This window comes from Talpa occidentalis, unplaced genomic scaffold, assembly GCF_014898055.3.
Source record: "Talpa occidentalis isolate TD23 unplaced genomic scaffold, MPIMG_talOcc4v2.1, whole genome shotgun sequence".
Classification (NCBI taxonomy): domain Eukaryota; kingdom Metazoa; phylum Chordata; class Mammalia; order Eulipotyphla; family Talpidae; genus Talpa; species Talpa occidentalis.
The window spans coordinates 117583940-117611483 of record NW_026555331.1 but is presented as its reverse complement, the minus strand read 5'-3'; the positions used below and the strand labels follow the sequence as shown (position 1 = coordinate 117611483).

The following is a 27544-nucleotide window of genomic DNA, read 5'->3' as shown; positions in this document are numbered from 1 at the left end:
TTTAAGCAAAATTTGAACTTGAAACTTGAAATTTTCTTGTAACTTAAGCATTCTTTGGTAGACTGTTCCCCACACAGAAGTAATTGTATTTCAATGAAGAGCTTTTACATTTTTTGTTGCTGCTCTTTTCTTGCTATAAAGGTAGGATTTGTTTGTTTGTGTGTGTGTGTGTTAGCATCCTTTCATTTAAAAAAATGAGAGTAAGTAAATGACTTTGATTAAATTGAACCTAACGTATATTAGAGCATTTTTGTTGTTATTTTCTTTTTTAGAACAAGAAATAAAAATAGTAAGCAATATCCCTTTCAGTAGAGTTTCGCTGCATTAAATAGTATCTTCAAAGGCAAAAGTATACTAGAAGCTCAATTCAATTTTAAATTCTTTGAAAACTCATGTCACTCTATTCTTTTCTCTGGTGAGTGATTGACCCAGCAGTTGCCATATAAAAGGACTTAGCATATGAGCAATTTAGGCCACATCTGTGAAACTCAGATGTATACTCTTCATGCATCATAAGGTTTTCCCAAAGTAGAAAATGAAATAATACACAGAGATAATTATTGTTGCTGAAAAGTTCAATTCTCTGCAAGACAGATTTCATTTTGACTAGTGCATATTACAATACGTTTGTGGAATAAAAGACAAGGTCAGTTTTCGGCCCTGTTCCCACATTTAGCGTGCTTTGAATATTTTCTGATCTAGGCACCATCAAATGCAGCTGGGTGTTTCTTCTTTTCTTCTATCTTAGAGATCATCAACAAGGGGAATCATTATGGTCATTCTAACTTCAAATCAAACATTTTGACCATTAGTTCTAGCTAGTTAATCTTTGTTGAGGAAATATATTGGCACAGAAGGAGAAAAATAATGTCCAACTATGGAATCCAATTTTTTTTTTTATTCATGAGAGTGACAAAACCTATTCTGATTCTATGCAGTGATGAAGACAGTGTGAGCAAACAGATATTTTCATGCAGCCTTGGTAGAAATGTAAATTGTTTCAACTTTTTAGAGGCTAGTTAGCAATCCCTGTCAAATTATTAATTGTGTATAAAATTTGTCCCAAAAAATCCACTGTAGGAATTTACACTATTTATAGATATCAGACTGTTTACTGTAGCATTGTTGATAGGTGCAAAACAACAAAACCAACCTAAATATTTACTTGTAGAGGACTGGTTAAGTCAGAATAATTATAAAGATAAGTTAATTAAATAGTTACCTATGTTCTAGCAAGGACAGGTGACCATGATGAACATACATGTAACATACACACTGGTAGAGCTGCAGACACACTATCCCACGCTATCCCCCCTGGGCATAACGACTACGTTTAATTAAAGGAATTTGAAAAAAAAGGACCCAAATCAGGAAGGTCACTCTAACCTCCCCTCCATCACCCACCATCCTTACACCCAGAGAAAAGGAACATCCTTATCGTTAAAGACAAAGGGGCTTTGAGAAGATTTCTAACAACCAGGCCTTCTAATTTCCCCATTTACGATAATTACCTCATGTGCTTAAACTATCACATTCTCCCATGACTGCTGTCTTCATCAACCTAGCATGAACTACTCAGGTTTTTTATTTGGGTCTTCATTTACTTATAAAGGCTCTGTGTATTTCAAATACCATTTGTATGCTTTTCTCCTATAAATTCTGTTTTTGGCAGTTTAAATTTCAAACCTAGCTGGGGAATGTAAGAGTGTCTAGGAGAAACCAGATGTCCCCATACAGAACCTATGGATATGTACTTGTAGATATCATGGAAATTTTCTTGAAGGTACCTATGGAACAGGTAACCGTGGATATTCCTGGAGACCGGGAAGGAGTTGTGAAAATGAGGACTTTCACATTTCTCTTTCTGAATTTCTTTTGTTTTACCTGAAGCATGCATTATTTTAAAATCATATTTTTTAAAAGAATATTAAAAAAGACATAAGATTATCAACTTTTTCAAAATACTTGAAAAAAAGTCTAAGTTTCAAGTTTCTTTTCTTAATCATTCTATCATTGAAATTGCTATTGTGGAATAAATGTAAGAGTAAAATAAAGGGATAGAAAAAGGCCGGAGTGCTAGCAACTCAGAATGTGGAAAAAATCAAGGGGAATAGTTGTAAAAATCTGAGTAATCATTAGTAAAAAATGACTTAAAATTATTTTTATTAATTATGATACTTGGGATTAATATTTGAATAATATGAATGTTCTGATTTTCTTAATGGTAGTGACATCAAATAATTTAAAGACATAATTCTTATACACAATAGAAGTTCATTAAATATATATTGACTGCTAAATTAATGAGCTATATAAAGAAATTGTCATAAAGTCAAATTGTAATATCTGACCCATGACTTCCTACTAGCAAAATTGAGGGAGACAACTATCAAAGTCCATCAGCTGAAACCTGTGCTTAAGCTGCCTTAATATGACATTTTACTTAAAAGGGGGAATGGGAGGTACTTTGTGATAGGACATATTGAACTGGTTTATAGAGAAGCAAAATCAAGTATGAATTACAGCTGTTACAAGAGAGATTAACATTTTATTGAGGTTTTACTCAGGAGCAAGCCACAGCATGAGGAGAAATTTGCACTATGCCGGCTACGAAGAACTGAATCACATGAAGGACTGCTGATTTCCAAAGGTGGTCAAATTCCAGCTCCAGTGGAAAGCTGACCCAGAGGTCCCTTTCAGATGGTAGCTGAGATTGTTTCTACTGGAAAGTTTCTTTTGGAATGCTTTTCATTTCTGGGCCGCGTAGCACTGACCTCTTAAGGTCACAAGTTACTCTTTGAGAAGGTATGTGTGTGTCATTGGGAATCCCATGGAGGTACTCTGAGTTCCAGTCATGCTGAGACCCTCAAAGTTTAGATCTGGCATCGCTCTACACATTACAGATGCATAAAGAAGCCCACGAGGGGTATGTTCTTTTTGCAAACTGACAAACCAGACAATGTTAGGACAACTGTGGAACAAAGAATGCTCATGAGAATAAACTTATGACCTCATTCCCATTAGCATTAATTCCGGGCTATTCACAGGCAACACAGTGTTCCCAAACACAGTTAATTTACCACTGTTTTGTTACAGATTCTCTCTTTGTGGAAGAGTGTGGGAATACTATATATAGAGATGTTTTCTTGATCGGTCATAGAAGTAATGTTTCTTTTACTATACTATTCTAGAAAAAAATGTCATGTAAAGGGATGGCACTGATATGTTTAGGTCACCATGTGACAGGCAACTGCAGAGAGGATGTGTATGTGTAAATTAAAGAGAGTATTTTGTTTCCAGATTGGAAAAGAAAGTTTTCTATTTTAGGGGGCTAGCAGGGAAATACCTTTGGTAGAATATAGCCTGGCCAGCAATGGAAGTAGGAAATACTTATAATTCCTACTGCCTGCTTGTTAGGATTATTTTTTCCTTTCAGTTATTTTCTCCCCTCTCTAGACCTGCAACAGCTTGTAAACATGAGGTCTCATATTATCCGTCACTCCTAGGAGAAAGGGTTTGAGTAATCTCTAAGGTGTAAGCACTCTAAGACGTTTGTATAGTTGCTTATTCTTTGTAACACATACATCCACATCCACAAGTCACAGCTGATACATAAAGTCTAAAAAACAAAAATCAAGGTCTTCTGGCAGAAGAGATTAAGGGAGAATGAAAACTAGTGACTAGGGTGACTGCTGAGTGATGTTATTATTTTTTTTTCTCATCCTCATTGTAATCAGCATCACAGCAACATCTCCCCGTTCCTTTTAGTGGCCCAGAGCACTGCAATGTTTGTTGTAAAGATTTCTTAATCAAGATGCCTGGATCATTCCACCTAGCAGAACTGTTGCTTGAAAAATAAAAATGTTGACACCTACTCTTCTGTAACTTAATTAATTCTCTTCCATAAACTTGCAAATCTACGGAGAACCTGGATGGGAAATAGACACTGGTAGTGGTGGATGTTATTGAACTGACCTATCACAATCCTAGGAAGGTCAAAGCAGTAATTCGACAATAGACTTTGGGGGGGAGGGGTGGGAATTAGCACTCTTATCTCATACCATTGATTGTCAAACAGAGCAATAGTTATTGGGAATAGTAAGCATACAAACATTTTTATTCAAAGAATATTGAAAATGGCTGACCATCTTTTTTAGTTCATATTCGAGCAAGTCTGTGGATTGGAGTAATTCTAATTCTATCCTTCTTTATACAAATGGAGAATAATAACAAATGTTTGCAATGTGCTAAATACAGGCCAGTTCCTATTTAAAACTTATGTAACAACTCATCTCTGCTTCATAAAATGCCAGTAGTAGAAAGTACTATGATACTTGTTTTAAATATGAGGAAATAGAAAAAGGAAATTTAACTTACTTGGCCAAGGTTACACAGCTGGGCAGAGGCTGGAACTCAGAACTAGGGTATTCTTGTAAATGTCATTTTTTTCTGAAAAAGAAGAGAATCTGTTATTTCATATCTGTGAAAAAAACTTTTCAACAAATTAATCATAACAGTTAACATTTATGGAGTACTCCCACTGAGTCAGGTAATTCATAAAGAATTTGGCCTTAAATACATCATGAATGCTGGCAATAATCTCCTGTGGTATTATTAGCTCTATTTTAAGACAAGGAAACTGAGAATCAAAGAAAAAGTAACTTGTCAAGGTGGCAAAATTAGTAAGAGAGAGGCAGCATTTAGGCACTTAAACTCCAGAGCCCATAACCTTTACTGCTATTCTATGTGTTCAATGCATTCATTGATCATCACCACACACTGAGCAATTATGCAGCTCAGAGTAAGACTGAAGGGCCTCTCCCCGCTAAGGGCCATGTGATTATCAGAAGGGTGAAGTTTGCCTGATAACACGTAGAATGGAGTCCAGGCAGAAGCATTTTTTTTTTTTTTCCGTCAGAAATATTTGTCAGTTTCTCTGGATTGGACAACATGGAAATCTTTTACTTTAAGTTTCAGGTCAGGCAGAAGCATTAATTAGGAACACCTAATGTTCAAGGGATTTGAATATTAAATGATTGGTTCTTTGCCATGTACTCTGAATGGCTGCACATTTAAATCCCAAACTCTTTGCCAAAACAGTCTTGGACTTACAATTAAAGTTTGAGTGATATTCCAGGACATGCCAATCTTATTTGAATAACTATTCCTGTCTTGCAGATTGACAGAGTTGATGTGATTTCTCTCAGTGATTGCTCTCTTGGGAAAGAAGACAGCATCAGTATAAACAGACAGGGGTATGATTTATTTGTGAACTCTGTTCAACATGGTATTCTTGATGTATTCCTTGTAGAAAGGGAAGCATTAGCAATAAGAATGAATATATTAACAACTAATATTTTAATAAATATAATTAAAACATAGAGTCAAAAGTAAATTAATAATTGTCAAGGACTTTGCCACTAACAAGGTGGGTGATCTTGTAATTTGCTGGAATCCAGGAAATGGTGGGTTTGGGCTGATGAACTCTAGAAGATCCTTCCATTTCTAAAGTTTAAGTACTTTTATAACAGTGTACGATCTTTATAATAATATTTATAACAGTGTATGATCTTTATAATAATATTTATAAAATTTTTATTAGTTTACGATCTCCCTGACAAATAATGTTGGTATTATTGGTGAAGGAATAGGACATGAGAGGGGTAGTGGTAGTAGTTTGTGTATAAAACCATATTTGAAAAGGGAATTTACAAGGTAGACAAGGTCATTAGGATATATTATAGATTAGAGATGCTAATATTTATATTACATTCCTTACATCCAGGGTATTGCCTACCTACTAAAAATTGTATCATTTGCAAAGGTTTTCAATATTTATAAGGACAAATTATTATTTATTAACTTCTACTATGTGTAAAACACTAGTTCATAAATAGTAGCAAAGTGGTGATCAACTCATTATTTGCCTTTTAAGTATAAAACAAGGTAAGCAGCTGTTTTTATTTTACAGTGGGAATAAATCAATATCCATCTATCTATTCTTCTATCTGTCATCTACCATCTTCTCGACAGTCCTTAGACATCAAAACTAATAGCCTAAAAGCCTGAAATATTTCCCATCCAAAGATCTTACAGAAGAGGAGACGCTTTTTAAAGGCTGACTTAGCAACAATCATAGCAGAAGGCAGGAGAATGTTTTCAGAGTTCCTGCTGCTGTTCCACTTCATTAGATGCTTTATTAGATTTTAAAACATTGATGTACCCAGATTAATTTCAATCAATTTAAAATATATTTGTCGGATTTGCAGCAACATGGATGGAGCTGGAAGGGATCATGCTCAGTGAATTAAGCCAGAAAAAAAAAAAAAGTACTGGATGGTCTCACCCATAGCAGGAATTTAGAAAACCTAAATAAGGGACCAGGAAAAAGACTAATTATAATAAAGTAAAAATCAAAATCAACAAGCAACTATAAACCAAAGACACACTTTACGGGTGGAGGGGAGAAAAGGGAATAGGATCAAAACAAGGGGGGGTGGGAATTTGGGAATTGTATGGGGACTATAACCAAGATGAAAATGCATACATTGTGCAAAAATGAAAAATGATGTAAAAAATATATAAAATTTAAAAATTTAAAAAAAAAAATTTGTCCGGCCACCCTGGTGGCGCAGTGGGTTGAGCACAGAGCTGTGAAGCTGTCCATAGTCTCTGCAGCAGGGGTTCGATTCCTGGCCAGCCAAGGAGATTCCCACATGGCGAGGCAGAACTCTCTTGTCTCCCCTTCTACTCCTCTCAGCAGTGCTTTCGGTCCATCTGTCTGCCTGTTCTTTTCCCCACTCTGTCTCTGGTGAGTCCTCTTGCCCTTCCGCGCCTCTGACCTGTACCCTAGCTATTGTATAAATTAAAAAATATATATTTAATATATATATATGTCAATAATTCTTTTGTGAAACCTTGGCTTACAGCCAAGGGCTTAAGTCATTTATTGGTTTTCAAATGTTCTTCCTAAATTAAAAACTATTACTGCTCAAATAGACTCATTTTCAAATGTACTGCAAGGAAAAAAAAGTAATTCAAGAGGTCAGGAATTCCACTTCATTTCTACCATATATGTATATGTATAACAGCCAAGATCTTGTCAACAAGATCTATATATCTATATGTTATAGATATATATCTATAAAGCCAAAATCTTGTCATGTCTACAGCCCAAGACTTTATTTTCCCCAACAAACATAAAACAAATTATAAATGGGCAGGGATAAGAAGAGAATGGTAAGTAGAGATGGTAATAAACAGGCTAAACTGAGTATAATTTAAAGTTTTATTTCTAAGACCTCCCGAGTGGTGTAAGGGGTTATTCTTAGCACTATGAAGCTATCCACAGCTACTGCGGCATGAGTTCGATCTCCGGCCAGGGTGGTAACCTACATAACGCAGCAGACCTCTCTTGTCTCACCCACTGCTCTGCTCAGCAGTATATTTCAGTAGATCTGCCTGTTCTGTTCCCCACTCTGCCTCTGGTAAACCCTCTCGTTGCACCCAATCTCTGACCTACACCTCAGCTCTTGTATGCATAAATAAACAAATCTTCAAAAAAAGGTCTATTTCTAAATATGGAAGGTTACTTTGAATTATCACATATTTTCTTGTAAAAGTTATATTTGTTTATTCATTCAGAATATAGATCATTGACCATCTTCTAAGAGCTAGATCAGAGGTAAACATTTGTGAAAACAAATATAATTATTTCTTTCTGAAACTTACTAACAGTGAGAACAAAAGTGAACAAGTTAACAAAAAGTGACCTCTGAAATAATACAAATGATTGTATAAATCAGATGAAGACAGCAATTGAGGTTAGCAGCCAAAGTCAGAAGAAATGGAGAATGAAGCCAATTTGGAAGTGGTAAGGAAATCTCAGAAGCTGTGTGAGAATTTGGTCTCTGGGTCAGGAGAATTCCATTCTCAGGCATTTGACAATGAAGGGGTGGGCAAGACTGATCAAAAGCACCTTCTGATTGTGTAGACAGCATGGACTAATGGCAGAAGCAACTAAATTAAAAAAAGAAAAGAAAAACAACCCCCCCCCCAAGTTTGCAAATCCTTGCTCTATTATTAGTGTCACAATAGAAAGGTTAATTAATATCTCTGAAGATCAATTTGTCATCAGAAAAATGTTGATAATGTCCCTTAAAAAAGAATTTTGAGTACTAAATTAGATATGTTAATAAAGTCTCCTCCAAACTAAATATACCATACACAGTTAAAAATGGCTATTCATGTAACATCATTTCAGTTAAGGATAAACAGATAACAGTCTTTCAAAGACACATTCTCTCCCCTTCTCCAATTACAAAATGCATGGACATTTTAAAAACTCCTGAGATTTCCATTAAAAGCCCCCATTATATCAGAAATCATTCATAAACACTAAAAGAGCTTAGAAGAAAAGATTGGCTTGCAGCTGAATGCAGGGTTAATGATCATACTTTCGATTGTGAAGAAAGGAAAACTTGAACTTGTGTATGACTAACTAGTATTGACCCAGATTAGCTGTGCAGTTCTGTGTCCTCTGAAGACAGCCAGGATTGTTTTCCATCAGAGCAACCAGCGTGGACTGGGGAGGTAAGAGATGATAGATGTCACACAGCACTAGCTGACCGCAGAGACAAAGAGGGTAAAGGTCAAGAGCACTAGACATAGACAAATGACCAACCACATGCTAACGGTGACCTTGCCACTCACTTCATGTGATTCTGTGAACAAGTTTAGTGCTCTTTACTGTATTTGTGAAGCAGGGAGTTGGGATCAGGTGACCTCTAACATTTGTTTCATTTGTTACAGTCTATGATTCTGCAAATTAACTGTGTTCCACATTTGTAAAACATTCTTCATTTTCCAAAACATGTTCATATTTAGTCACTGATCCTGTGTGGCAGGCATGGCCTTTTTTTCCTCATTCTGTGGATAAGGAAATAGAGATTTAGAAATTTCAGCTTCTACAAAGTTTGATTGTTGAGTCTGAGTCAAGAATGTAGATTCAGAACATTTAGTTGTTTTTTAAAATTATATTAGAGAAGGGTATGTTTCTCTTTAAGAGTTTTGGAATTGCAAATTATTTTGAACTATCATATGATCTGGTGGCTGCTATGGAAACTGCATTTAATACATGAAGCATGCAAAGCCTGTCACCACATCTGATGTTGTTGCCCTTTGGCTGTGCTAACTTACTCATCTGTTTTTTTTTGTTTTTTAATATTTCTCTTCCTTTTTTTCTAAACACATGCACATTATGCTTATAATCCAAGAAATCTCATTTTGAAGTGACTCATTCTTATGAAATGCATTCAATGGCTTGGAACAAAAGATTCTGGTAGAAATACAACCTGGAAAATAATCTATTTTAAAAAATATACATAGTATTCATTTTGTATTTCTGTGACTCAACAAAAATGAGAAAAGAAGCTAAGGAAGAAAACTTAAATTCCTGAGCTGGGATCTTGTTCATAGTACAATTTTAAAGAAAAGCCATTATGAGTTTAAGTGTGATGTTTTTTCCTTATAAATAAAATATAGAGGTATTTAGTAAATTTTGATCAAAGCTATAAAAAACTTTGCATACACTTGTGAAATATTAATACTTACTTGGCATCAATGAATTTAAAGGAGCAGTCATTGCTTTTATATATAAATGTACTATTATATATATTATATATTTGCATATATTATACATAATATCTATAAATAGTTACTGCTGTTGTAGAATGGAAGTTTGTAGCATAAATACTTGAAATTTAATCCCCAGAATGATGGTGTTTGGAGGTGGGGTCTTTAGGGGAGTAATTAAATCAATGGAATGACTTAATGGAATGGAATTTGGTAAATGGGATTAGTGCCCTTTTAAGAAGAAACCCCAGTGAAATTTCTCCCCTTCCACCACAAGAGGGCACAGAGAAAAGTCTGCTGTCCATGAACCAGGAAGTGGGACTTCGTCAGACAGGTAATCTGATGACATCTTGATCTTGGACTTCTCAGCCTCCAGAATTGTGAGACATATTGATTGTTTATACTGTCTATATAGCCTGAACAGACTAAGACACTAACTACATTCCAAAGCTTGATATTTGCTGTTATGAATGCCAGGCCTCAGTGTTTTAAGAGGGACTCTCAGTTGTCTTGAAATCATCCTTGTATACCCTAAGAAAAAATGGATATGTTGCTCCACGAATTAAATGAACCCAAAGTATTTGCTTTCTCCTACGTCTGCTGTTCCTTTGCAAATACATTTACCTTTTTTTTTTTTTTTTTTTTTGCTATCTTACTTGCTACCTCTTGAAGCAAACTGTGGTTGATGTGGTAACAATCAGTATTATACCTTTTTGACTGCCAATTTATAGGTTATTATGGTGAAGGAGTTGAGACTAAACCTCCCTTAAATGTACCACTTTGTACCATATCAATAGTTTTGAGCTGATGGCAACCAAAGTCCAGCAGATTCAAGAACGACTTTTATCCCACCCTAAGAACCTAAAAGAATTTAGATGGGGACGGGGTGGGGTATGGGGCTGGTCTGGAAAGAGAACTATTATCAGAAATAACTTTTTCTTGGAAAGTCCTATCTGGATAACAGGGCGAACATTTATCTACCAAACCTTATTCTTATTGTCTTGTGAATTGCTCTCCTCCCTTTGAAACCCCAGAGATCCTATCCTGTAGCTCATTTTGACACATAGAATCTTCACTTCACCAAACTTCCCTTGAGCCTCAAATCTTTGTGGGTCCCATAGCACATAATTTTTTTTTCCTTCTGATAATTTGTCCTTTCTTATAGGAGTGTCTCCACCAAGAACCTCTAAGGATAAAAGAAAAATAATATGTCCTCCTCTGCAATGCAATGGTATATTATTTTTACTTTTTATTTTTTTGTGGGACCCTCGCTGGTGGCCGGGGATTGAACTGGCACTGCAAAGGCTGTGGGCAGCCTCGCAACCCAGCGCTCAACCGCTGGACCACCAGGGGAGGCCCATTATTATTTCTTCTTTTATTTGCTTTTCTCTGATTCAGACTGAGTTGGCTTTTCATATGCCTATTTGTTAATTATATGATTTCTGTAAAATATTTATTCATAAATTTGGTCACTTTGCTTATTGAATGAGATTAATTATTTATATATAATGGGAAATGTACTTTCTTCCTGTATGAGAATATTGTGCTTGATATATTAAAGATTTAAAATTTTTTTTTTTTAAAGATTTATTTATTTATTTATTTATACATGCACTGGGTACAGTCAGAAGCGCGGGAGGGTGAGAGAATTCACCAGAGCGGGGAGCAGAGCAGGCAGAAGGACCGAAGTACACTGCTGAGGGGAGCAGCGGGCGGCAGGAGAGGTCTGCGCGCCATGTGGGACCTCCTCCGGTGGCAGGGGAGCAGCCGGGGATGGAACCAGCGCTGCAGAGGCTGCAGGCAGCTTCACAACCCAGCGCTCAACCGCTGCGCCACTGGGGGAGGCCCTAAAGATTTAAATTTTGAAGTAATAGGCAAAGCCATCATTATTATTTTTATGTGCATTATAATGATTTTATTTTTAGAAAATTCTCCTTATTTTTAAAGATTTATTTATGCATACAAGAACTGGGGTACAAGCCAGAGATGCCGTGGGGTGAGAGGATTCACCAGAGACAGAGTGGGGAACAGAACAGGCGGACTGACTGAAATACACTGCTGAGGGGAGCAGCGGGCAAGACGGGAGAGGTCTGCTGCACTGTATGGGTAGCTCCCTGGCTGGGAATTGAACATGTGTGCAGTGGCTGCGGATAGCTTCATAGGTTGCATCTTAACCCCTTGCGCCATCTGGGAGGTCCATCTCTTCTATCTCTTATTTATGTGTATTTTATAGTTTCAGTTATTCTCTTTAAATTTTACATCAAATTTCAATCTATGTTAGATATAATGCCAACTGATAATTGGTATTTTTTTCAAAATAATTTTCCCAGCAAAATGTTTATCACAATACATCTTTTTCTTATGGATTTGTGATATTTAAAATTCTATACAGGCATACCTCACTTATTATAGTTTGCAGATACTGCATCTTTTACAAAAAGAAGGTCTGAGGCAACCCTGTGTCAATCAAGTCTGTGAATGCCATTTTTTAAAACAGCATATGCTCATTTCATGTTTGTGTCACATTTTGGAATTTATTGCAATACTTTAAACTTATTCATTTTATTATATGTGTTATGGTGACCTATGATCAAGGATCTTTCATTTTATTATTGTAATTGTTTTGCTGCACTGCAAGTGCCCATGTAAGAGGGATACATGTGTATGTTCTAACTGTTCCAGTCACTAGTACCTCCCTTGCTTCTCTCCCTCCCCATGGGCATCCCTACTCCTTGTGACATAAAAATATAGTTATTAGGTCAATTAATAAGTCCACAAATTATGTCTAAGATCTCTAAGAAAAGAACAGTCACATGTCTGACTCTAAATCAAAAGCTAGAAATGATTAAGCTTACTGTTGTCTACACTCTCATTTCTCTATTGTAATTTCAATTAATGAAAATAGTCCCCTTCTAATAAACCCAATCAAACATTTACTAGCTGGATGCATCTTTGCTGGATACATCATTTCCAATAACTTAACTTCAAAAGCTAAAACAGGCAGAAAGCTAGATTTCTTTGACCAAAAATTTGGCTTAGTTATGAATGCAACTTAGAGAGCTTCTATGCAGAGAAAGAAAATACAATACAATTAAAAAGACATCCTATTGAATAGGATAGTATATTTACACAAATATGTAACTGAAAGGGATTAATATTCAAAATGTAGAAAAACTCAAAATTCAACAATTGGATAAATATCCAATTAATAAATGGGCCACAGATAGGAACAGAAAATTCATCAAAGAGAAAATCCAGAAGGCAAAAGACATATGAAAAAGTGTTTATTGTTGATTCTAATAAAAGAGATGCAGGTTAAAAATCATAGTGACCTATCATCCCACACCCATGAGAGTGACACAAACTAAAAGGACTTCCAACAACAAATGTAGAGTATACAGAGAAAGAGGAAGCCTATTACACGGTTGATGGGGATATAAACTGGCGCAATCATTATGGAAAGCAATCTGGATTTATCTTAAAAAATTAAAAGTGGGGCCTCCCTGGTGGCACAAGGGGTTAGTTAAGATGCAACCTATGAAGCTGTCCACAGCCTCTGCACCATGAGTTTGCTCCCCGGCTGCCAGGGAGCAATCCACACAGCGCAGCAGACCTCTTTTGACTCGCCCTCTGCTCCCCTTAGTAGTGTACTTTGGTCAATTTGCCTGTTCTGTTCCCCACTCTGTCTCTGGTGAATCCTCTCACCCCCAATGACTCTGGCTGTACCCCAGCTCTTATATGCATAAATAAATAAATCTTAAAAAAAAATGAAAAGTGAAAATACCATATGCCCCAGCAATCACACTCTTGGTAATACATCAAAGAATATGAAGCCATCAACACAAAAACCTTTATTTTCCAAAATGGTCATAGCAGCATTATTAAAAATAGGTAGCACATGGAAGTAGCCTAAATGTCCATCGAATAGTGATTAGATCAAGATGTAGGATATGCACACCAGGGAGTATTATATAGCTATAAAAAGATGAATTGCAGTCATTTTCAGCAAAATGGTGGGAATTTGACAGAATCACATGTAGCAAAGTAAATTATAATGCTAAAAAGAAATATGGGATATTTACATAGCAGATAATTTGATAACCTAAAACACTTTCAACAATTGTGGACATCATAAGCATCCTGAGGGCTCTGATGTTAAAATGGATGATGGAGGGAAAGGAACAATAGGACATAAAGGATGGTGGTATGAATTTTTTTTTTTTAATTTGGCTGTCCCCTATAAATGGAAAAACAAAACCTAGATGACAGCATGTATATTTAGTCAATGTTTTAAGTCTATTCATGAGACGTGCTGCTCAGAAAATTAGATTTTGCTCCAAATATTACTACTCACTGACAATGTACCTAAGCACACAAGAGCTCTGATTGAGATATACATGAAGATTGATGTTGTTTTCATGCCTGCTAGCACAACATTCATTCTGCAGCCCATGAATGAAGGAGCAAATTTGCTTTCAAGTCTTATTATTTAAGAAACACATTTTGTAAGCAGTAAGTTTCACAGATAAAGATTTCTCTGATGGATCTGGGCAAAGTAAATTGATAATCTTCTGGAAAGGATTAATCATTCTTTATACCATTAATAACATTTGTGATTCATGAGAATAGGTCAGAATATCAACATTAGCAGGAGCTTGGAAGAAATTGATTCCAACCCTCACAGATGACATTGAGGGGTTCAAGATTTCACCAGAGGAAGAAACTGAAGATGTGTCAGAAATAGAAAAAGAACTAGAATTAGAAGTGGAGTCTGAAGTAGTGACTGAATTGCTGCAACCTGATAAGATGTTAGTGGAGGAGGAGTTGCTTCTTAAGGATGAACAAAGAAAATGTTTTCCTGGAATGGAACATACTCCTAGTGAAAATGGTATGAAATGATGAGAAGAATTTTGTTTATTACAGACATTTGTTTGGTATAGTAGCAGCAGAGTTTAAGGATATTGTTTCCAATTTTGAAAGTTCCACTGTGGGTAAAATACTGTCAAATAGCATCTCATGTTACAGGGTAATCTTTTGTGAAAGGAAAAATTAATTGATATGACCAACTTCATTGTCATCTTAAAGAAATTGCCACAGCCATTCTGACCCACCAACCTGATTAGTCAGCAGCCATCAACATTTATGGAAGATCCTCCAACAAAATAAAACAATTCCCTGAAGGCTCAGATGTGGTATTTTTTTTTATGAGTAAGTTTGTATATTGTTACTTTTTTAGACATAATGCTATTGAACACTCTAAATAGACTATATAGTACTGAGTAAACATAACTATTATAGCATTAGGAAGCAAAAATTTGTGACTTACTTCACTGAGATACTTTTTCTCAGTGGTCTGAACTTAACCTGCAATATCTCTGGTGTGCATGTATTAGTTTTGGTGCTAGCCAGTTATCTGCCCCTCAATTTTTAAGCCATCATTACACTGTTAACTCTTCAAGTTTGTTTTTTATTTTTTCCTAAAGATTTATTTATTTATGCATACAAGAACTGGGGTACAGGCCAGAGGTGCAGAGGGTGAGAGGATTCACCAGAGACAAGAATGGGAAACAGAACAGATGGGCCTCCTGAAATACACTGCTGAGGGGCACAGTGGGCAAGACAGGAGAGGTCTGCTGTGCCACGTGGGTAGCTCCCTGGCCGGCCTCTGTGGATAGCTCCACTGTGCTCCCCTTGTGCCACCAGGGAGGCCCCAACCCTTACAACTTTAAAACAAATTTTAATGCCTGAGGAGTACCTTAACTTGATTTACACTTCTTATTTAATCAGATAAACCTAATAAAGTGCTCACTTCCAACCAAAATTTTAAATGCCTTTTCTTTGCTGTTTCATTTACTTTGATTTTTTTTTTTTTTGTTCTGGCTTACTTTTGATGTTTATCTCAAAATTCAAAGAAGTTATTATCTTACCAGAAATATCAAATATTGCAAGCAGAGTTTATAGGATTTTGTTTGTACTTTAATAACAAGCAAAGTTCAAAATGACATTGGGCAAGTTGCTCTAAATACTTGCAACTTGGAAAATGGTCCATGACTGCAGGAATTTTTTAAAGCAGGCGTGGTGACAGTAAAAACTTAATATCTTATACAGATAGGATGAGATGGTAAACTTATAACTTAATTTGCATTTGCCCCGTGGAGTAGTCTTGCTTCAAGAGCAAGAAATTTCTTCACATTGGGAAATTTGCTGGCATGTGGAAAAAAGTTGTATAGGAGCATTTCTCAGAAAGCATTCTGTCCCCAGAAGATTTCCTTCCAAATCACTTTCTACTCCCAATCACACTCACACACATCACAATAAAATTGCATATTTCCAGCAATTACTGCATTGCATGTTCTTATCCATAGATTTAGACAGAGTTATAGGAATTACCCATAGTTCATGGGTCTTGAATTTGGGGGCTTTAATAGAGGAACAAAGTCAGTATTTTAAGGAAGTTCAAACAAATGAAACAGTGAAATATCACAGATAAATTAAGATTTTAGACCTGGTTTCCCTATGTACTAGTGGCTTGATGATAGACAAACTGTTGGACCAATCTGATTTTAGTTTTCTCATTCATAAAATAGATTATATATAGTAATATCTTGTAAGGAGTATAAAAAAGATTAAAGGAAATAATGGCATTAATACTGGGCAAAACTGGGCCTCCCTGGTGGCGCAGGGGGCTGGGCACTACACTGTGGGGTAGTCCGCAGCCTCTGCAGCACTAGTTCGATCCCCAGCCGGCTGGGGAGAGACCCACATGGCACAGCAGACCTCTCCTGTCTTACCCACTGCTCCCCTCAGCAGTGTATTTTGGTCAATCTTCCTGCTCTGTTTCCCACTTTGTCTGTGGTGAATCCTCTCATTCCCCACATCTCTGGCCTGTGCCCCAGCTCTTGCATGCATAAATAAATAAATCTTAAAAAGAAAAAAAAATTAAAAAAAAAATACTGGGCGAAACTGAGGGATGACCTAAAACCTCAAACTATTAAGAGAAAAAAAATCCATGTTGCCCATTATAGAGGTCATGCCACCCATATGCATAAACGCAAAGATTTTTAATAGATAGAAGAGGATCAAAGGAGAAAAGGGTTTCTAAATGCAGACTTCTTATCAAACTCTACAATCATTCATCCCTTCCTAGGCAAATGCCTAGACAAATAGGTAGGAGCCAGATCTGAGCTGGCAGGAGAATGAGAACAAGTCACCTCCTGGAAGAGGAATAGGTTGGGTAGGGCTCAGAGTGCTGAGAGAGAAGGAAAAATCCAAAGTTTAAAGTGAATTATGCAAACTGGATAAGCCACCACAGATCACGATGAAGACTGCCCTTGACTCTGATGAATACCCTGTCATCCTGTTTGTCAAAGTGCTCAAGCCAGAAGGGAAAACAGTGAGGCCTACCTGTATTTTGTATGAAAGTTCAGCATGGCTACTCGGCTCACACCTACTTCCCAGCAGCCCCTCCATTCAGGAAGTCAGGTTCTGGGAGTTGTAGTCAGATGTCCCAGGTGTGGAGATAGGGCAGGAATCGACAGTGTCTCAAAACAATGTTTAACAGCATGATTTACAAATTGAAATATATTGATAATACATGTTAATATGATACTTATTGCCATTAATGAACTATTTTTAAGAAAGTGAAAACTGTCTAAATATTAAAAAAGTAAATGAATGCCTTGGGATATAAAAATATCAGAAAAGTTCAGACAAGAAAGGAGATGACTTGGGCCTCCCTGGTGGCGCAGCGGTTGAGCGCTGGGTTGCGAAGCTGCCCGCGGCCTCTGCGGCGCCGGTTCGATCCCCGGCTGCTCCCCGGTCACCGGAGGAGGGTCCCACATGGCGCGCAGACCTCTCCTGCCGCCCGCTGCTCCCCTCAGCAGTGTACTTCGGTCCTTCTGCCTGCTCTGCTCCCCGCTCTGGCTCTGGTGAATTCTCTCACCCTCCCGCGCTTCTGACTGTACCCAGTGCATGTATAAACAAAAACAAAGAAAGAAAGAAAGAAAGAAAAAAAAAAAACATGCCTCTATATAAAAAAAAAAAAAAAAAAAAGAAAGGAGATGACTTAAACAAAATAAGGACAGAGAAACCAATCTACCTGCTCCTTTCTGAGAACTTAGTATTTTTATAAAGAGATCTACATTAAAACACTGTCTTCTGTAAAGCATTGAATCACTTATAAATGGTGCCTGACTTGCTGAACTTAGATTGAAGCAAACATCTTCAACTCAAAAACATGATTGGATATATTTATTTGGTACAACGTCCCCTAAAATAACAGTAACAAAGAAGTATATAAATGAAAGAACATCAACTCTGTGGTAGGGAATCAATGAAAAATTATAGGTAATTAATAATTTTGGATATACAATCAACAACATTCAGAATTTAAAATTTAGGGGAAAAAAAGTCACTCAATTGACAATGGAAATATCTTCAGCCAAGAGGAGGAGATTTTCTGCATTGGGAATATCTAAGAGCTGTGTGTGTAGAAAGTCATCCCCCAAAGTTTCACAAGTACCATAAAATTTGAACTGGCTCAGAACATGTTATGAACTGTAGAAGACATAGAAAGATCCCAAGAAAATAAGCAACCAGAGGAGAGAAAAATGGAAAAAAAACTAAAGCATATTTTAGAACAAAGAAAGGAGCCAGCTCTGATGGTCTCATTAAAAAAAAGGAAAAAAATCCCACTGTGGTGAGCATTTATCTTTGGTGCCATAGTAGTAGATGAAATAATTTCTGAACTGATTAATAGCAAGAAGTCCACTAAAAGATATAAAATGTACTATAGCATTATCAGATGTTATCCACACCCAGAAAAGAAATTTATAACTCTAAAGAGATAGAGAATTACCATAGAAAGGCAATATCCTAGAAGAGATGAGATAGAAAAATATAACTGAGTCTATGATTCTCAGTTTCAAATATACTCAAAATTAGGTAGAAATTACACAGTTGAAAAATGTGTGGACACAGGGAATATTTTATCTAGAACTAACAATTCTATTCTGTTTGAATACAAAAAATAAACCCTAGAACGTTAAGGCATCTAGAGATCAAAATTAGCAATGACACTTTAAAATATAAGAGGGAGTTCTTCAACAGTTAAGTTTAACAGACTGCAGGGGACAGGAAGGACACTGAGCAGGTTTTCTATGATCCAGCAGACCAGGTAAAGGAGGAGTCCTGGAGCCCTCAGTGGCTTTTCAGGTTTTTATTGGGATTTACCAGGTACACGGGTACACGGCAGGCAGGCAGGGGTGCGGGGGTGGGGGGGGGAAACAGGAGGCTGGCAGGCCTCCCAGCCCCCAGCAAGTCTTCACTCTAGGCTCTCCGGTGATCTCTGCTGCTGCTCCTGCTTCTTTGTTCTCTCTGCTTCTGCTGGTGTCCCCGCGACGCCGCCCCTAAAAGCCCAGTCTCAGCCCAGGTGAATGCCATTTACCTATGCCCACACCCTATTCTAGGTGCCCGCCATCAGGCATGCATTCGGGACCACAGAGTTCCGTCATCTATCCTAATGGCGGGAGGGCAGAAAAGCCTGATGCTTTTTACCTTACCCTACAGAGACCTTTCAAGAATCTGTTACCTTTTTTGATATCTTTGGGAGTTATTATGTTTGCACTCAAATACATTCATGGTGAGATAAAATACTGAGGCAGAAAGTATAGAAAAAAAGAATAAAAATTGAGGCTGTGCATTTTATCACTCATTTAGTGACCATTTATTGAGCGCCTTCTGTATGTCAGTGTTCTAGAAGCTGGTGATGTAGGACTAAATTAAGCTATCAATATCCCCTCAAATTTCTATAGTATAAGGTGTGACAACATATAAATGAATTTATAAAATTAGGTAGTGTTTAAAATACAAAATTAATTGGACTAAATTTAGAGCTGCAGTTGGCTTGATTGAACAATACACAAATTGGACAGAGTAACATCCCTCAGCAAGTGGAAAGGCTCTGCCAGGGGCTTGCTCAAAAGGAAGGTTTCCATGTCTGAATGGGTGGGACAAGATTATTATCTAAATAAAAGAAAGATTATTTCAGGCAAAACCGCTTTCCCTCAGGGGAAGGCAGGTGTGTCTTATCACACAGATTACATCACTAGTGCTGATTAGGAAAATCCAGATTGGTTTAGAATTCCACTTTTGGGAGAGGCTGAAACTGCAATTAGGTTAGGTATTGAGTCTTGGTTGGGGATCTGACACAAAGGACTCCATTTTGGTCTTTTTGCTTCCTTTTTTTCCATATCAATAAGTGCTATGAAAAATACGTAGCTCGATCCTCCACATTACTGATAAAAATTGAGGTGTAGAGTATTCCTAAGTAAATTAACAAAAATAAATACTGATTTGTAGCTGCCTAAGGAGTTAAATAAGACATATTTCTATGATAATTAAGCAGTTGCAGGGTAAATGATTGTCAGGCTTTTCTGAACCCTCCCGCCTTTAGGATTGATGAAGGATCCCTGCGTTCCTGAATGCATGCCTGATGGCTGCTGTGGGGAGCAGCGTGTGGGCAGGCCTAGGTGGGTACACCAGGGCTGAGAAAGTGCTTATAAGGGTGGCGTGCGAAAAAGAACCACCAGGAGAACAGAGAGAAAGAGTAGCAGAAGAGACAAAGAGAGCACTGAGAGCATGCCAGAGTGAAGAGTCACGGGGTGGGGGGGTGACAGAAGGGGGGCTCCTGTGCGCTCCCTCCCCCCCTCCCCCGGTAAATCGGCAATAAAAGCCTGAAAAGCCACAGGGCTCCTTCTGAAAAGCCACAGGGCTCCTTCTTCACCCGTCTGCTGGGGTCATAGAGATCCTGCTCTGTGCCTTTCCTGCCGCTACAGCACTGTTTTCTGAGCACTCAGTAGGCAAATTTTATAGTTCTCTGCCCAGGGCTGAGTAACCCACCTCCAGGTGTAGTGGCAGGACAGGCCACAGTGCAGGTTTTCTACAATCCAGACTGGGTAAAGGAGGAGTTAGAGTCCTCAGTGGCTTTTTGCAGGCTTTTATTGGGATTTACCTGGTACACAGCAGGCAGGAGTGCTGGGGGGCAGGGAGGCTGGCAGGCCTCCCAGCCCCCAGCAAGTCTTCACTCTATCTGGGCTCTCCGGCCTTCTCTGTTTCTCGGCTTCTACTGGCGTCCTCATGACGCTGCCCTTAAAAGCCCAGTCTCAGCCCAGGTGAATCCCATCTACCTATGCCCACACCCTACTCCAGGTGCCCGCCATCAGGCATGCACTCAGGACAAGGATCCATCATCTATCCTGATGGCGGGAGGGCAGAAAAGCCTGACATTTTTCCTTACCCTACACAGGCTTTTTTATATATATATTTTTAAAATGTATTTGTACAAGAGCTGGGGTACAGGCCAGAGGCACGGCAGGGTGAGAGGATTCATCGGAGACAGAGCGGGTAACAGAACAGGCAGAGGGTCGGAAGACACTGTGGAGGGGAGCAGCGGGAGAGACAGGAGAGGTCTGCCGAGCCCGGTGGGAATCTCCCTGGCTGGGATGGAACCGGCGCTGCAGAGGCTGCCTATGGCTTCATAAGGCTGGGCTCAACCCGCTGTGCGACCTGGGAGGCCCATCTTCAGGCTTTGGGGAAGTGAACTTCTGATTCATCACAGGTATGGGGTAAATGAATTAATCAGGCTTTTCCCACTGGCCTCTGTGGCTATCACCTGCGCTTGGGCGCGTGGGCACGCGTGCCTGGAGCATGGCGTGTGTGCATGACTAAGTGTGCACACCCGCCCCTAGAGGCCGGGCTAAAAGTAGTGGCAGTGAAGAGGTAAAACCAGAGGCAATGTGAGAGGGAGAACACAAGATAGCTCAGAGAAAGAGCTTAAAGATTTGTGGGGGTGTGGGGGTCGCTTGCCTGCCTGCCTCCAAGCACCCCCTGCCTGGAGGGAGCCTGCCTCCTCGCATGCCAGCCTCCCAGCCTGGTGTGCCTGTGTACCTGGTTCGCTGGAGGAGCATAAAAGCCTGTAAATCCACTGAGGACTCTGGAACTCCCTTTATCCATCTGCCGAAATCCATAGCGAACCTGCCCTGTGCTTGCTGGCCCAAGAACAGGGTACCTCACTGTAGGGTAAAGAAAATATCAGGCTTTTCTGCCCTTCCGCCATCAGGATAGATGATGGATCCTTGTCCTGAATGCATGCCTGATGGTGGGCACCTGGAATAGGGTGTGGGCATAGGTAGATGGGATTCAGCTGAGCTAAGACTGTGCTTTTAAGGGCGGCGTCACGGGGGGACGCCAGCAGCACCAGCACCAGCAGCAGCAGCCGCCGCAGCCGAAGCCGAAGCCGAGAAGCAGCAGAACGAACGCTAGAAAGCCCAGATAGAGTGAGGACTTGCTGGGGGCTGGGAGGCCTGCCAGCCTCCCAGCCCCCCAGCCAGCACCCCTGCCTGCCATATGCCTGGTGAACCCCAAATAAAAAACCTGCAAAACTACTGAGGACTCTGACTCCTCCTTTACCCGGTCTGCATGGGATCAGAAAACCTGCACTGTGTCCATGTCCTGCCTTTACACTCACCTTTCCGCAGGCGGAAGGAATGCGCCTGTGGGAATACCCAGCCCAGACCCTGTACCATTTTGTGACACACTAAGAGGGCATCACAGCTCTGGGACTGCAAGTGGGATCAGCTGAGACCTTAATTTTAACAATGATGGTCAGCTTTTTCCTCAGTCCCATCCTACCTCTGTTCACATTTCCTCACAGGTGCATCTCCTGCAGGCATTCCAAAATAAATCTTTGCCTGGAATTCCTAGTCTCAGAACCTACTTCCAGGGATTAAGTATAAGACACAGACACGTAGAGCTTGGTGAATTCACTATAGTTTTTATATGGAAGGAAATAAAGTACAAAGTTTGGGGGATATTTAGATATTGAATGTATGTGAAATTTGCAAATAACGCCCATTGAAAACTTAATGAGAAATGAGTTTTTTCTTTAAATATACTTTAAGTATATTTAAAGTATAGGTTTCATGCTTAAAAGGGCTGTCACAATTTCTCAAGACTTAAATGACAATCTTTAAATTCTTGATAGTCACTATCAAGGAATATCTTTATTCATACAGATACATGAAAAACCACTTATGAGATTTAAAATTATGCAAAAGTTTGGAACTACTGAAGTATTTTAATCTTATATTCGTTCTTTCATTAACAAGCTAATGATAAATTTTCTTATAAATATAATAGATCTTATATCCATTTAAAATTATTCAAATAAATATTTTCAAAATAATAGTGAATCTGTCCTATGTGGATGATACATATTCTGGAAGGGCTGTGGCCCCTCAGCTAGCTCTGAAAATGCACCTGGATTCCAAACTGGACAGATGAGAGGACTGCTCTCAATCCTAGTCCTGAAATGATCTGTATACTATTCCTTTTGAACAGCTAAGACACAACATTAGCAGTTCCATCAACCCCTTAAAATAGACCAGGAAGTGCTAGACATTTGGTTGTTGACTGGGACCTCAGGCACTCCGTCAAACTTGCTATGCCTGGACTATTGGCTGAAGAACTCATGAAGAAGGGCTGGGTCTCTGGAGACCATTCTAGGTGCTGTCTGGCTACCTTGAGTACTGAAGTGATCTGTATCTCCTGGCATACCTGCAACTCTTTCATGGCAAGCCACTGTATGCTGCTTACAAATTGGATAGCCCAAGAGTAGACTCTTGATTGACTGATAGAGAATCTCAGGAAAACATGCAGATCTTAAACCATGTAATTGAGATAAAGGAACTGAGATTTACAATCTAGGCAATTCATGACAATTACAAAGCCAACAGTAACACATTTTACAAGCTGGAAAACACAAGGACTTACCATTACTTACTGAGGAGCCAAGATAAAAGAATCCTAAGGCAATGGTATAGAGATCTGAGAAGTGCACTCCTTAAAGCACAGGATCATTTAAAAGGTCAGGAAAAGGCACCACCATTTATTTACCTTTGGAGCTAGGGGTGAAGGGAGAACATTTAAAATGAGTAAAATTGGGGGAAACTGTGCAAAATAATTTGATTTCTAGTTTTCCTTCTCTAGCCCACTGGACAGATGATAAGAGGTTTATTTCCTGGATAAAGTAAGACTGATGGTCTCTGGAATTGAATCAGAGGACACAAATAACAATGCTAGTACTACAGAGAAAGTGCTGCATACAGAGATGGGGCTGGGGCTCAAACCCCCAGACTTCCTTTTCTACTGAACTGCCAGGTCAGTAATAGACTTTTACCTACCAGGCAGTGATGCCAGAATGCTGGCCAGTTTCTGTTCCTTCGGTCAATAACAGGAAACAGAGTTTGAGGAGAAGAAAAGTAGACAAATTGAGGAGGGCACCAGATTGGGGTCTGGAAAAACCACCGTCCTGATCTTTGGCAGACTGCAGTGGTAGTTAGCGAGGGTTACAAAGGGGCAAAAGGGTAGACTGGGCAAGGGTTAGCATGTCTACCTTTGGGTTGACCCCAGCTTGCCTTTGCTATCATGTGATGGTCAGCAATTCTGATGCTATCTTCATAGTGAGGCTCTTTGCCCTTGGATGTAAAATACACAAAAAGATTTGTTAAGCCTAGAGGGAAAAGAAAGAAAAAGGGAGTGCTTATCTTGTGAGACAGAAGAAGACATTTACTTTATCCCTGCATCATTTTCCCTACTGTCAGTTTTGACCTTCCATTTCTAAGGGAGACTTTGACTACTCCCTGCTGAACGGGCCATTGTTTCAAAGTGGAAGGATTTTGTGGTCTTGCAGCAACACTAAGGAGCATCGGATCATTCCAAATGTAATAGTGGCAATTGCGGGGGCAGAGTGGGTGATGGGAAAGACAGCATAGGGTTCTTTCCATGCCTCAAGATGAAGACATATCTAAGTTTTCAGAAGCATTTGGATCACCCTGAATGGTTTGTCAGATGCTATAGTTTGTTAGAAGCAAACTTATGCAAAATGGTTAGATCTATAAACCAAATTATATAGGAATTAATTCCATTATATTAACCCTGCAGAGGCAAAAGACACAAATGCAAACATAGAAACAGAGATGTCTTAATTTTCATTTTCAAATTTTCATTATATAATTTTCATTATATTTAAGAATAGTTCTTTTTTACTAACTCCCTCAGAAAAGAAAGCACTCCTTAAATTTAGATTTCTAAGACTGTCCCTTAGGTTCTAAAGAAGGTGGGGCTTTCTATCAGTTTCCAGAGGCCACATTTTTCCTCAAATTTCTAGAAGACATTTTGGAATGGTGGACAGTTTGCCAGAGCCATGCCCATTCTCAAGACAAAAAACATAATTCCTCAAATAATTCCTCTAGGTTTTCAAATTAAGTTTTATATACTTGTTTAGCTAAGCTCTCCCCCAATATGCTTTCATATCAAGCAGGTTTCCAATATGAGATAGAAGCTAAAATCCTTGCATGCCATAATAAGTATTTCATTTTAACCATTACCAAGAGCTCTAGGGCCCAACACAAGAACCATTTTAAAGATAAGCGTAGAAAATGCAGATTACTTCCTAAAGTTCTTGTTTCTGCTTGACCTCACTGAGACTATCCCTGTTTCGAAGACAAAAGAATACCTTATTCATAGAAGAGGAGGAGGACAAGTGTGGAAATAAGGTTAAGATCTTCTTATTTTGCATTTTGCCTGTCTTATTCCCTAATCAGAAATCTGAGGTTTGGAATTGGGCTTGCAAAAAGCCGTATTTCCTCTTCATAGTTCCTTTTAACCACAATTTTGGGGTAAGCAACCATTATTGAAGACAAAAGTCCTGTTAAAGTAAAAAAAAATTACAATGCCAGTGAATACAATTTTTAGGTAAAAATCATTCATTCTTCTACCTATCATTCTCTTACCTACCTATTTTAAATTTAAAGAAAAAAAGAGATTTCTTATCATTTGGTCTTCATTAGATTTTTGTAGGGGGGAAATGTAGGAGCCTGAAGTGATAAAAACCCTTTATCTCACATGTCAGCCTGTCCAGATGCACTACAGCTCCTCGTTCTGCAGCCATTTTGGGGACCAAGCAGCTCCAGCCTTGCTCACTCACCCACACTCCTCCAAATACCATTCTTAATGCTTTAGCTAAGGTGGAGGTTGGGGAAAGGAGCATGCAAGCTGGTTCTCACTGAGGCAGTAGCATGAGTTTCAAGAAGATTCGAGAATGAAAAGAAAAAAAATGTGTCATTGCCCACAAATTGGAAGTAAAAAGTGAAAAATAAGTGGTGGTTTCAAACACACTGACAAAACAAACAAGCCCAATCCCAGAAAGCTTAGTTAAAGAATGTGATCAGAAGAGGCCAGCAAGTTTAGAGGAGGGTAAAAAGACTTCTTAAAGTGGAGCAATCCCATCCTCTTTTATTCATGTCTGGGTGATACTGAATTATTTGTCCCACTAAACATGCAAAAAGCCAGGAAATACCAATTTATAAATTATCCAAGACCTGATTGCAAATACTCACTTCAATTCCTCACATAACCAGTATACCTACCACACAGGTTGATTTCTTGAAGCTATTTGCACAGAGTGGAGTTAAGTATAGAGAACAGAAAGTCAGTAGAAACCCTGACCCAAGCCCAAACCCGCTGCTGTTACTGATTCAACCCAAACCTTCCAGGTATCCAGGCAGTGTCCCAGAAAATTGGAGGTTATCCTAGGGCGCCTAGAGCCAGAGCACCCAAACTTTAACTAGATTTCAGGTTAAGATTTCTGGAAAGGACAGATAAGAGGGACTCACTGATGAGGAAGCCAGTTTGGGAAAGGAAGATCTAGTCTGGCTCCTGTGTTAGAAAATCAATAAGTCTGTTCCCACTGTCAGTTGTACCTGGGGCTCCTATGGGAAGATGGGGATAGGAGCTGCTGCTTAGACATAGGTTTGTAACTGTAGATCAACCACTAGGTTAATATTTTTTCTAAGGGCCTTTCAGGTGGACCAAAGAAAGCACCTCCCATAATTTCTTTTTTAACCAAATCTCTGGCTTCCTAAATCACACTGGAAACTCCAAATACCAAAAGGGAGATGTCTTTTCCAATTCCAACTCAACTGAACCTCAACTGTCCCCCAAATTTGAGGGATATTCCTGGACTCCCTCCATATGTGTGAAGTCAAGGGTCTCCTGTGCACACTGGGGGAATTAACCCAAATGTGAGGGGACTGAAGTTTACCAGTTCAGTTTCTCTCTGTCTCCTCAAGAGATATCATGAGGAGAGAGGAGCTGTGCCTCTCCTGGGGAGGAGATGGGAGGACCTAGAGGAAACAAAACTGGCAGCTGCTAGGCTCCCCCCATCCTCCTCAGAAAGTGGCTCCCTTCCTCAGCAGGAGGAGGCAGGGCGAGTTGCCCCAGCCCCACTCTGACAGCACAGACTCGTAAGGTATGGGCACGAACATGGCCATCTGCTCTGTCCACTGGAAGTGAGCATGGTTGGGGAAAAGCGGGCTGGTGCCAGCCTCCTGGCTTGCCTTGCCAAGTTTGATACCAGAATTCTGGCCAATCTCTGTTCCCTTAGCCAATAAAAGGAAAGAGAGTTAGAGGAGAAAGTAGTTTATCAATAACGAGGAGGGCAGCAGACTAGTGTCTGAAAGACCACCATCCTGCTCTCTGGCAGACTGCAGGTGGGTTTCTCTAGGGCTACAAAAGAACAGATTTGGGGAGTGGAAAGGGCTAGCATCCTTGTGTTCTGGTTGACCCCAGCTTGCCTTTGCCATCATGATGGTCAGCAATTCTGATGCTATCTTTTTAGTGAGGCTCTTTGCCCTTGGAATGTAAGCAAGCAAACATCAACAAAAACACCAGGGTTTATTAGTTAGAGAGAAAAGACAGAAAAGGGAGTGCTTATCTTGTGAGATAGAGAAAGACATATGTTGTTGCTGCATCAGCAGGAGATTGGAGGAGAATATTCTGTGGAGTGACCAGC

General features: G+C 39.1%; 1 pseudogene; it reads left to right on the top strand.

Annotated features, from left to right (window-relative positions):
* Positions 1–13895: 13895 nt before the first annotated feature.
* On the top strand, positions 13896–25760 carry LOC119250346 (tigger transposable element-derived protein 1-like; annotated as a pseudogene).
* The last annotated feature ends 1784 nt before the right edge of the window (positions 25761–27544 follow it).